Source organism: Tribolium castaneum, chromosome 1 (assembly GCF_031307605.1).
Source record: "Tribolium castaneum strain GA2 chromosome 1, icTriCast1.1, whole genome shotgun sequence".
NCBI lineage: Eukaryota > Metazoa > Arthropoda > Insecta > Coleoptera > Tenebrionidae > Tribolium > Tribolium castaneum.
Genome location: NC_087394.1, coordinates 33,211,821 through 33,221,688, shown reverse-complemented (window position 1 = coordinate 33,221,688; position 9,868 = coordinate 33,211,821). Strand labels below are relative to the sequence as shown.

The following is a 9,868-nucleotide window of genomic DNA, read 5'->3' as shown; positions in this document are numbered from 1 at the left end:
GGACCTTTTTCAGAAGCCTTATGTCACGTTATAGCACAGGAGACCACACAGCGTTGCCAAACTCTAAAATAGGACGTATATAGGTCTGGTAAAGCTTGGAAGAAGACGATAAATCGACAAATACGAATGAAGGATACAAGTAATTGTGACACCAAGGTCAATACAAGAATCCCAGATCTTGGACCATTCATATATTTTGAAAAAGTCATCAAATAGCATGGAGTTATTGCTACTGCAACTGTACAACTTTAAGTCATCTGCGTATATCATAACGGTTGATGCTAAATTATATCATACATCAGCAGTATACAATACAAAAAGGAGAGGGCCTAATACAGAACCTTGCGGCACTTCGCTCATCACCTGCCTGGAAGTGCTAAGATTGTTGTTAACACACACTCTGAAAGTTCACTCAGAAACGACTCGCAGTGATCCATTGACTCCATTATGTTTTAATTTGTACAATAGCCTACGTCTCGAAATTAGTTGCAATAAAAATATTTGCATGTGTTTCCGGTTTTTGACTTTATACCCCTTAAAGCAACTGAAAGCAGTTTTCCGCTTTCTTGATCCTAACACATAATTGAACTCGTTGTGATGCCACCCCTAAAAAGTACCAACTCCTTTGAGTCGACTGCATGTATGAATTTAAATATCTTTGTGGAGTAGTAAACTAGAAATCTTCAAACATCATTTTTCGTTAAGTTAGATTTGTAAATGCATGCTTTGATGTGGAAATATTTAATTAATGTAAGCTTGCTTATAATAAGGTCTAGAACATAATCTGCAAGGCAAAACATAAGCCATTTTGTTTTATTTTTAACGCTTAATACTACGTAAAACGAGACACAAAAATACCCATGCTGTGTACACGAACGACTTTTGTAAAACAGTATGTTTCTAGTTTTTTGTTCATTTTAATGGTGCACAAAAAGAAACAAGCAAACATTCAAGCTAGAAGTCTCGTCTTGTTATTTAAAAATTATGAAAATAATTAGACGACAATACAATACGAGCATAAATATCAGCTTTCCAAGGCACTATTGCCTTAAAATGTAATAACACGAGTAACAATATACTTCAACTTTTTATCGTTGAATGGATTGTAACTATAAATAAAAACGTTATATGAAAGTTGAGCCAAATATTTTTGGCTGTTAATGCACGAAATAATGGTTATACCAATTAGAAAAATTTCAAGAGATCTGCATTAAAACGACTACGAAAAAATCACGAATTTTACGAGTACTTGAGAGTCTTGAAAAAATTCACAAACAACTTTTAAATAAAGTGGTCAAAAATGTAATCTGTCATCGCGACACTTATTCTATAGCCCAGACCACAAAGCTCTGCTCTAGTACTTTACCCTGTAGTACAGTATTGTTTGGATAATCCGAACAGAAAATTTGCAGAGCTCGTTCGGATTACGAAAACGTTCGAATTATAGAATTCACAATAAATAATATTACACCTTAATATTAAATTTTGTGGTTTTAACAACATTGTGCCTGATATAGCAAATAATTTTTAAGCTGACTAGAATCCAAGAGTTTGAATAGCCAACAAATGCGTGTTATAACTTTAAATTAATTGATATGAATCTGCATCAGAGCTGAGAGCCTTTTTCCAAGTGCACTGTTATGATTCCAGCGACAAGTAGCTAATGCGAAGAAGTCATTAGCACTCGACAATGTAGGATTTTTTCAGGTTTGTTTGGCGTAGTTTTTCTCCGGCACGTTACACTTGTCGCATTGCTCTCGGAGCTTTTATTTCCGTTGTAGATGCATTATAATGTAAGTTTGCTTATTAGGGAGAGTAAGCGCAACAGTGTGAGATTGTAGCGCACGGTGGCCGACGCATAGCACCGCGACGGCAGCGTCTATCTTCGCGGCGCGTTCTTGTTTAAAATCGATGGTAGTTAGAAACGACGCTCAGTTACCGACGCTCGCTCACAGGCACCGGAACTGTTACTAAATTATCCGTTAAAGTCGTGACATGTTACACGTTCATTTTCAATACGGTGAAATATAGCTCGTAATTTATCTGTGACGAGAACCACTGCAGGAAGACAAGGTAAGAGCTGACGTTCCGACTAAGCAAACACCAAAAAGCGACAAAAGCGAGTTAATTAAAAACAACTGCTTGCTCAGACACTTCAGATCCTTTGTTGTAAAAGAAGGTAATGATAGTTTTAAACGTTTGATGTTCATCAATAAAACATCGCCATCGCATTAAGGAACTCATTAAATTCTTTCCGCGGTCTCAAAAGGACTCACTAACAATGGAAAACGTCGGAAAGCAGAATACGTTATTTACGAGGAAAATTAAATGATTTCCCAGTTTCCCACGTCACGGAACGTACTTTTCCTCACCTGGGAGGATTGTTACGAAAACTTGAAACGTCTTTTTAATCTCGCATGCAAACAAGTTCCCGCGACCAACTTTATAAAGTTCGCTGCGCTGTCTAATACAGCATCAAACATATTTCATAGTATTCATTAGATGCGCAAAATAACTGTCACAACCTTTGTTTTAATATTCCTAGACGTTATGCCGAGGCAAGTCTTTAATTAGCCAAAAGCTGGAATATGAACAATACCATTGTAAACAATACGGTGACATTTCTTCCCGCTACTTTTTATTCAAGGAAGAAAAGCTCCGCAATTCCGAGGATAACAAAATATTCTTGTTCTTTTAGGTAGGAATATTTAAACCGATATTAGCTTAACCAAACAAGGAATATAATTGCTTGTCTCTCTGTTGGCTTTAAGGAAGAAGTTTTTGATGCATTAGTCAAATGTAAACCAAGTCATCTCAATCTAATTTATCAGAATGATATTTCATTTTTCTCTTTCTTTTTCGCTTCTTTAATACTTTCATTTCGACATAAAATCCACATCCTAGCTAATTATATGATACGTATCTTTAATAATTTAAGAGATTTTTTACATAATTTATACATTGTAAGGTAGGAAACAAATAATACAGGACTTCAACTGCTTTAATAAAACTTAAGTTTTCTATAATGTAAACTTACAAATATGTGAAACACTCTGTATACGACGCGTTCTGAATTGCCCGTAATTCGGAAAAATAAACTCAACTGTCAATAACTCAACAAAATTATGTACAAGTTATCTTTAGCAAAATTTGTTTTATTCCATTTCGATTAATCATCAGTTTCCGGATGATTTGAAGTTAATCACTGAATTATCAGTTTTGATACGTCCACCGCTGTTTGATTTAACTAACAGTTAGCTTTACATAAAGAATTTTTATTCTACTAGACCAAAATAGTTACAGTAACGGATAATAATGAGGCATCTTTAATTGTCAGTTGTAAGAGCTGTCCGTTAATGAGAGTTGGACAAAATTATGATAAAAACTGGAAGGAGTTTTAAAATTTTAAAACGAAAGCAATAAAAAAAACCTTTAATTTCTGTTTGATTGTTTTAGAAGCCCAATAACTTTCAGAGTTCAAATAAAATATAAAAACGTGTCTCTATAATTCCGTTTAAAACTTATAATTCGCTCATTTCTGTTTATAGTTGAAGTGGAAATTAAAGCTGATGGTGATTTTATGAGGTTCCTGATATTAACTCAAATATTAACATAAATACTGCATTTATTATTGTTGTTTGAAGAATTATGGCATCATTTGTAATTTGCAATTTTATTAGAAAGTTAATGTGTCAACACTAGGCAATTTTTCGTTTCAGTAAACTGAAACAATCCATCTTAACTGTCTGAGATAAGTTACGTGCACAAATTATTTAGAAAAACGTTTTTCATCAGATTAGGCGGACATTTTAAATGAACATATCATTCTCGTGTGTCACTAATATTGCCGTGAAATTTCTTGGAAATGGTTTTAAAACAAAACTAGTGGCATCAAAAGTTTCTACATAGACTTTTTTCAGCGACACAAAGTGTACACTTGCTTAATAATACATTAGCATGATCTCACATTTTTTCAGCGTACAGTATGCCGTGATTACCGCCGTAATTAGAACGCCCCGGAACTGAAGCTCCTCGTAATAGTCCATGTATGTTATTTTAAGGATGGCTTTATTAACATCGCGTTTATAAAGTGTACATTATTCTCTTTAAGCAGACACAGATTTTATCTGAAAAAACATTACAACCTAGCTTAATTATTTCTTCATTGGCAGATGTATCGTCTACATGTTTAGAAATAAACTTCTTGCAAATAACTTTCTTGGTTTTCCTCACTTTATTTCTCGCATCAACGGAACTTGTACAAAGTTCATTTCCACTTAGACTATCCAATCTTCATTATTGTCTGCTTACTTCAAATGTTTGCAGCTATAATCTTTACGAGGATTGAAACCAATTGCGGTTTCTAATAAGAAAACAACCTTCTTCCACAGTTAATTTACATTTTTTCACGTTGGGCAATTACTTCTAATCCAAATTAATTTCCACCAATTAGATTTTTCCATCGATTGTTAGTTATAATGTAATCACGGATAATAAATTCCGGCTTTCCATTCCAACAGTAATTTTGCATAATTTGTTTTTACGGAGCAAATTGGTGCATTTTATTAAAAATTAGCATTCATAATTGAGAGATTGTAATTAACTAACACAAAAAGAAATAAAACCGTTTAGTCAAAAATGTTGTATTTAGCACAATTTCCACAACTAATATTTCAGCACTTTAAGTAACAAGTAATAATTCAGATGAGTTTTTATTGAATTGTGCTGTCCCAAAATGTGCCCGTACATTTATTTTATTAGGTTTTGTTATGAATAATGAAATATTTCTGTTGTCCTTGTTATAATGTTCACTTATTTTAAGTGGTTAAACGCATGGTATGGCATGGCACAAACATTACGCTAATTTGTAAAAGCACATTTAAATTTAATCTAATTCCCTCAGTTTGTTATAAATAACCAGCCCTAAAATATAATAACAATTTACGACGACATTTTATAGCTGTCGTAACTAAATTTTCGTGAAGAGGCAATAAAAATTAACGTTTTATTCGCTAAAAACCACCACTAGATTGCCTGTTTTATTGTCCCTACTATCCCATATTAACTGAAAATCTGAAGGAACTTCACGTTTATTAAAACCCTGATTAACTTAAAAATGAGTCGTAAGCAACTCCTTGAAAATACTATTTTTCTATAATACCCACCCCAATTAAGGGATAAAAGATATAACACAAAATTATTTCTCTACAATCGCTGCTCTCAATTACTTAACGAAGCTTACAAATAAATAACAATCATAAGGAAGTTCAAGGAAACACTGAGAACGGAAAATCAGACAAATAAATGTGAATTTGTTGTATTTGCTTTGTTTGTGCATTTGTATCGGAAACACTACACACTACTGATTTGATTGGAAGCTCCGCTTTTGTTGGCTCATTAGGTCGTTACTGTTCGAAATTTCAAAGGGTTTACAAACACAAAAATGGGCACATTGGAAAATAACGTATGTAGTAAAATTTGCACAAATAATTTAGGATGACTAATTTCACCAATATTTAAACACAAGCGCATTAACAAATTTTAATTAACAAAGTATGAGCTAATTCACGCTGAAATAAAACGATGACAAAACTGGATGTTCTGTTTCAATTTTATAAAGTTTTTTCATTTAGGTTGTTGCTAACACCGCCTAAATAAATATTTAAACTTTAATACCGCAGATTTGCAGATAACAACATGAATATGCACATTAAATTGTATGATAAAAATTTGCATATTACGTACCGTAAAATTAATAAAACCCCAACGTGCTCACAAAAGAATATCCAGTATTAATTTTGTTAAAATTTTCACGATCAAACACTTTTTCGCTTTTCAGCGTCCAGTTTTTGTTTTCGTTTGAAAAAATATAATATTAAAACAAACAGCATGTTGCTGAGGAATTTTCAAATTGCAAAGCTTTCCTGCGCGTCGAGACCAAAGCTCAATCTAAACACAGGTATTCATGTGTGAAAACTTCAAGTCAAACATTCATTTAGCCACCATCCAATTGAATGTTCACGATGCAGGATTGAGGCATTAGACGTCCGTATTTGCGCGAGAACAGCGCCGAGAAAAAGAAGCTTCATAAAAGAAAAAATAATTTCGCGTGCGTGCGTTTTTATATACCTATACGGCATAAAATAGAAGGAACCGTTTACATATTGGAGAAGAGATTTTCGAGTAAATTGCGTGGAGAAAGTCGATGTAATCAGGACATGAAATCGCAGACTCTTATGAGGTTTTCTGTTCTTCTAGCTCCATGTCTGTATTACAGGGGCCCGCATATTGGGCTAGTTATAATTTAACTATCCGACGATCCTTTGTGTCCCATATGGGATGCGTTGGCCGTTTATCGGCAGAGGCATTGTCAATATTACACATGTAAATACGCCCAAGCAATTACGTTCAGTGTTGCCACGTTATAAACAACTTCAACCCTGCTGTACCACGCTCCAGAATTATTTTCAATTTCATGCGTTGTTCAGGTTCAGGTGCATTCATTAGCAGTAAAAATTAATTAAGTGTCTACATTAAAACCACAATAGCTGATGGGATACTCAGATTGCCGCTGCATGGAAACAACCCTCCTTAACTTCCCTCTGTTTCAAAATTAAAGCTCGAGACTCTAAATAAACAACAACTTATCAACAAAAATATTTCCCTTCGTTAAAACACGACAATATTAATCTACGATGAGATTCTTAAAAATTTTATTATTTAAACGTAGCGACCTACCTTTGAGAGATTTTATTAATTTCGAGTTTCAATTTTGATAAATTGAATTAGGTATTGGTCACCAGAAGGGAGAAAGGTGGGAGAGAAACACGTTTCAATCATCAATAAGAGTTCCTGAGAGACTATCGCCCTTCTTTCTAGTTCGATAAATACAGCTAGTTCACCGCTTCACTGATAAATAGAAAATGAAAGTAATGTAATTTATGAACACTTTAAAAGTTTATGGAAAATAAGGAACTTTTTAAATAAAAAGTTTGGACACTTATAAATAGAGAATTTTGGCTGGATATCGGACAAAGAATGATCACTAGAAAGCACTTTTGAAGTCGAAAATATTATTTCAAAGTCCATTTCATATAAAGTTTTGACACATGACAATGATATGTGTAAATGAAATTTATTCCAATTTATTATTAAAACCTCATTATTAAAAAATAAATGTTCATTGTAATAGTTATTTTGTTTCAAACAGCAAACGTTAATTTCGATAAAGTGAATATTTGGCTAAAGCAAATAAGCAACTAAATATTAAATAAAAAAGTTGTTCAAACACAATTGTGCACTATTCTAGCAAATTGCAAATTATAATTCATTTCAAAATGTAAAAAGTAACTATATGCAATAATTTTCAGTACCCAATCATTATTTCAATGCAAATAATTTACAGAGCAAAAGTTTAGTTTTTGTGCGTAAGTATTTCAGAGTTTTGAAGATAGACGATTTTTTTGTTGGGAATTTGGAAAAAATAATTTGCCAAGTATTTAGATTTTGTATTTACAAATCAACAACTAATTACAAAATAAATATTTAAATAATTTGACAAAAAATTATTCGCTTGACGCATCCACCATTTTTGCACTTACTCATTTCTAATATAAACTGTTTTACGACAAACAAAAACGTTTTCTCATATATTTCAGTTCTAAAAATACACTTGTAACAGTCTTTACAAACTACTTAACTGATTAAAAAAATTATCGCTAAAAATTAATTTCCCGGCGCATCCACCATTTTTTACTCGCAGTACTAAATGAACTAACATTCTTAAAGGCAGTGAAAAATATAATTGGTTAGTTTATAATCCTTTAAAAATATTTGTTTATTTATTTATAACAACGCAATGGTGGACTAATTTTGTAATTTTCTAACAATTACAAATGTGGACAACTGGAATTAGTATTATTGGTTGCCATTAAGACATTTTCAAAAGTACTTAACCCATAATTTATTCACCATGAATAATTATGTTATTCACAGAAAAAGTAAGTTTAGCAGATTCAACTGAATTAAACACCAACGAAAAATTAAACAAATTTTTTCACGTTAGATTTGATTATTCTGGCCTTTTATCATAAAGTTTTTTAACCAAATGACTATGCAGTAGTAATGATTGCGCAAAAACAAAATTTTGTTACAAATTGTTATTAGGTACATAATAGAACTGTCTCCCTAGACTGGAATATGTCTGTTGATTATCCCCTGCAAATTTATTCAAATTCCTCACGTGCTTCTAACACTGAATATATATTCAAAGCGAATAATGCAAGCTTCTTTGTGACTTTGCAGCCGTAAGATTATTTTCACTTTTTAATAACGCAATAGATGAAATTTGCCCGGCTTAAAATATGCGCGTGTTTTTGTTTGAAGTTTTTTCGGCGAGAGCTGTGAATTGAGTAGAAAACAAGATAAAAATCTTCTGGGGTGAAGCGGAAAGTGGTAAAATGTCATTTTTCAGCTGAATTCGTTTAATGAAATTAGCTTTGGAGAGTAGCCTCGTAAATAATAATTCATGATTTCATTAGAGGTTCATGAGAAATTTATGAACTCCTCGAAATATAATTTTCACTTTTAATGACGGCGGCTGGAGTGGCTGACGGGTCAGAGCGTGCGGTTACGGACAGGGACCTCTGGAGTCGTCGGGGCAATGCCATTACCACTTCACTTGAAAACCCTATCGACTAGAGCGTTTGAGGCAAACTGATTGTTTTATCAGCTTACAAGTTAGCTTTCGCTTTAGCCGGGGCTGAGCTGAGCTACACGATACATAGCTGAAACTGGCGGATTATAGAATGCAGACCTGCAGGTGGTTACGTTCCCGTCACTCTGAAAGGAATATTTGAACGAGTTCGGCAGTGGGAACGAGATGGAGGGAAAATTAATGGAATTGCTTTCTATATGCTTTTCCAACGGAAAATGCGATTTACAAAGGCCGAAAGAAACGCCCATTGAGTAATAAACTTTAGTTTTGCCAGTTCTTTAAGAACAACGGCAATAATCTTAACAATACTCGCCTAAATAAACCGGATAAAAGACGGTCTCGTTCGACCTTCTGCGGTTTCAATTAGTTGACGCCCCTTCTATTTTACACTCCTCTATTTAACCCCACTTTGAGATTCTCACAGGGAACATCCTCTCGAGAACGCGTCAAGAAAAAGATGTAGGTACGCAAAGAATATAAATGAAAAATCGATAATCTCCCTTTGAGGGCGCTGGTTAGCTATAAATTATTCATTTTGTTTAAAATTAATGACAAATATTCGCATGGGAACTTTCAGCTATTGCCAAAAAACATCAAACTGTCTCATTCACGGAAAAAACACGCTCCAAGGTACTTGGAAAGTACCTGGAATAAATTTTGTCGGGAAGTTTTATCTAAATTACATCTACATGTAACTTAAACTCGCTAATAAATCAAACTTATGTGAAGTGGCACTGAACTTTGCAATTTTATTAAATTTGGTGCACTCATGATTTTACAAAATTGACGCTTTATATTTACAATTATTTCAAACAACAATGTAAACATCAATTATTACTATTTGTGTTTACACAGTCACAATAACATTGTAATTGCGCTAAATCCAAACAATATTAAGTGTATACTCATCAGGTTGCAGCATTTATTATTTACTAAAAACCGAGCCAAAAATGCACTCACGAGATTAAATTAGAATATTAAAAATTATTAAATATTAATACAACAATACAATCGACTGATTAAAACTCAACAGTTATCAAAAAATTTAAATTTGCATACACTATGCAGTCCATATCACCATTCCAGAGATAGAAGCATGTTAAATTCAAAGGTACTAAATCAAACCGAAAAAAAAAATAAAGAAAATACACA

At 33.1% G+C, this 9,868-nt stretch overlaps 1 protein-coding gene across 1 annotated transcript in view; it reads left to right on the top strand.

Moving 5' to 3' along the window:
• The first annotated feature begins 1,910 nt into the window (after positions 1 to 1,910).
• Positions 1,911 to 9,868, top strand: part of LOC657229 (discoidin domain-containing receptor 2) — a 47,076-nt gene continuing 39,118 nt past the window's right edge. The window contains exon 1 of the mRNA XM_008201860.3: positions 1,911 to 2,073. The gene's annotated coding sequence lies outside the window, so the exon portion shown is untranslated. The remainder of the gene's footprint in view (positions 2,074 to 9,868) is intronic.